The sequence below is a fragment of the Labrus mixtus genome, chromosome 22 (genome assembly GCF_963584025.1).
Source record: "Labrus mixtus chromosome 22, fLabMix1.1, whole genome shotgun sequence".
NCBI lineage: Eukaryota > Metazoa > Chordata > Actinopteri > Labriformes > Labridae > Labrus > Labrus mixtus.
In genome coordinates this window covers 20,349,308-20,352,137 of record NC_083633.1, presented here as the reverse complement: position 1 = coordinate 20,352,137, position 2,830 = coordinate 20,349,308, and positions in this window count along the sequence as shown.

The following is a 2,830-nucleotide window of genomic DNA, read 5'->3' as shown; positions in this document are numbered from 1 at the left end:
CTCATGTTTCCATGACAACACATATATTTCTATAAGGCTTCTGTTAAATTGTTGATTCATTCAAGTGTTTATTTTATGCTCATTGAGACGATACGCTTGCCACATGTTATGAATGCTAACTCTAAAATCAAAGTTACAGATTCCACTTTGTTTAATGTTCCAAATCTGCCAGTTCAACGTTTTATATGTGTGGGTTTACATTTTAAGATCCTCATGCTCCTCCGAGGATGAACCCTCCAGAAGTCGATGACTCCGTGGTCAGTCCTCTAGCGCCACCATCAGTTTGCTTGACCATCAGGTAAAACAGTAGATGTTTATCTTTCTGCTGCTCAGACTCTAAATAAGACGCTGAAATGTCTCCATTGATCGACCTATCTACCTCGTATCTACAGTTCAATCTGATTCAGCTCGGACCTGTGGGCCACGCAGACCCCCTGATGATCGACCAATTAGAGAAAGAGAGAGAGAGAACGACGTAGTGATCAGCCCGAACAAAAGTATTGATGGATAGATTTGTAGATCTGCGGTCGGAGAATCTGCAGAAATACAGCGTGACTGCGCTAGGATTAGCCTGTTAGCCTGTTAGCCTGTTAGCAGCTAACGAGGTTGTAAACAGGAAGTGCATCGTCGCCATGGAGACAGGTAATAAGCCGCTGTGAAGAGACGTCGGCAAGAGACAGAAATATTTAAATTTGTGCAGATGAAGAAGATTCTGGAAAAATAGCTAGAGTCAGCATTATCACCTCATAAACACACACACACACACACACACACACACACACACACACACACACACACACACACACACACACACACACACTGACTCTGCAGGGAGACATCAATCACATCTATTGATTGATGGTTTAGTGCACTCATTGTGTGAAATGTAAACACACACAGACACATGCACACACACACACACACAAACACACACACACACACAAACAAACACACACAAACACACACACACACACACACATTGATCAGAGCTCTCCTTTGGGCTCCTTTTTGTGCTCTGATTTAGGAGCAGAGTGAGACCTCCTGCCTGTAGCTCCATTAAAAAAAACCTCAGTTGTAAGCTCCACGGTGGTTACTGCGGCGACAGCATCCAGAACAATCGGAGGAGGAGGACCTGTGGACTTCCTGTCAATTTCACAAGATAGCCTCAAGCCTCTTACATAGACTCTCCTCTCCGAGCACTGGAAAGTTAGCCCCTCCCCTGGCAGCCCTGCAGCGTTCTGACATATCAGCGTCTGCATTCACAAACACTAAAATAAAAATGTCAAGTTTTTCAGGGTTCCTGACGTTAACTTACGAGGACAGACTTAATATTTACTTAGATTTGACGCAGACAAAAAAAAAGGTTTGAGTCGGGATTTGAGACAAACCTAGTGGCCATTAAAGGAACTGCAGCTGTAGACACTGTGTTTGACCTTTGACACCTTCGTTCACTAAGAGGAAGAAGAATATCCATTTAGAAAACCTCAGAATCAATCCTGAACCTCGGGAGACTTTAGTGTTAAAAGCATCATGAAAAGTAGAATTAGTGGAGCAAGGCCCTTCATGTTTTCATCAACACAAAGACGACCTGATGATCCGTGAGGTTTATAATCTGCTCTCTGTGTCGTTCAGCAACTTTGTGTTTTTTGATGACTTTTAATGTAAACTGATCCTCAGTGTCTTCTGTCTGTGCTAAGGTTGTCAAAAGGTTAAAAACAAAATCAAAAGCTTTAGGAAATCTTCCAATCTTCAGTCAGATTTTTTAACCAAAAGTTGCAGCGAGAGAAAGAGAGAGAGCAGCGGAGGACTGCAAATCCTGATGTTTTCAAAGAGTGTTTCATAAAGATGTAAAAAGTGATGTTAATGTCTCTTCAAATTGAATTGTACTTAAATCACAGAGTATATATTTAAAGGCTTTCTATGTGATTTTTTGATCCAGCAGATGTCGCCCTTGAGCACCAGCATGAAACCAAAACAACTCGCGCTGCATTGTTGTGTTAGCATGGTAATGCTAGCGATCTTTATTATGCTGGTATCTTCACACTGCATGTAAATTTACCTGAAATGAGCGTGATCTAGAAACACAGTTAAGCAGTGAGTACAGTATGTTATTCTTCTTTTCTCCAGTCCCTCAATTAAACAACTTTTATACACGAGGGGAGGAGTCAGCCGGCCGTCCGGGCGATGTAAACAAAGTGAAGATAGGACTCTGAAAACTCTGAAACATCACAGACAGTGGGACTCGGGTGTTACACCCATTGTAGACAGTCATGACTCACAGAGTTATTTTCAGAGGAGATACTTGATTTATATATTTAAGTGTGAAACATCACATAGAAAGACTTTAAGTTCTTGTATAATGAGTCTGTTCTGCTGCACCAGCCGAGCTCTTAACATCTCTTCTAATTAAAGAAATAAAGTTCATCTCGACTGTTTAAATGTTTAAAATGTGTTCAAAGTTTGTTTGCACAAAGTTAAAATGAGAATCTGATGAAGTGAGCTCACCGGGAACATTAAAAACAAAGCTGAGTGCAAATATTAAAACAATAAATGAAATTAAAAAACTGCACAATTGAAGACGCTGCGTCATAAAAATACATTACTTATAAGAAGTTAAACTAATGGGAATAATTATGAGGAGAGGGAGGCGTTAAAATCAAACAGCGTGTTTGTTTGGAGGAACTTTTAGTGATGGATAAAAAAAACTGTTTTGAGGTAATGGATAGAAAAACACTTAAAGCTGGACACAAAGCTCCAGCCTGAGGGCACACACACACACACACACACACACACACACACACACACGAGTCAGTCATCTCTCTCTCTCTCT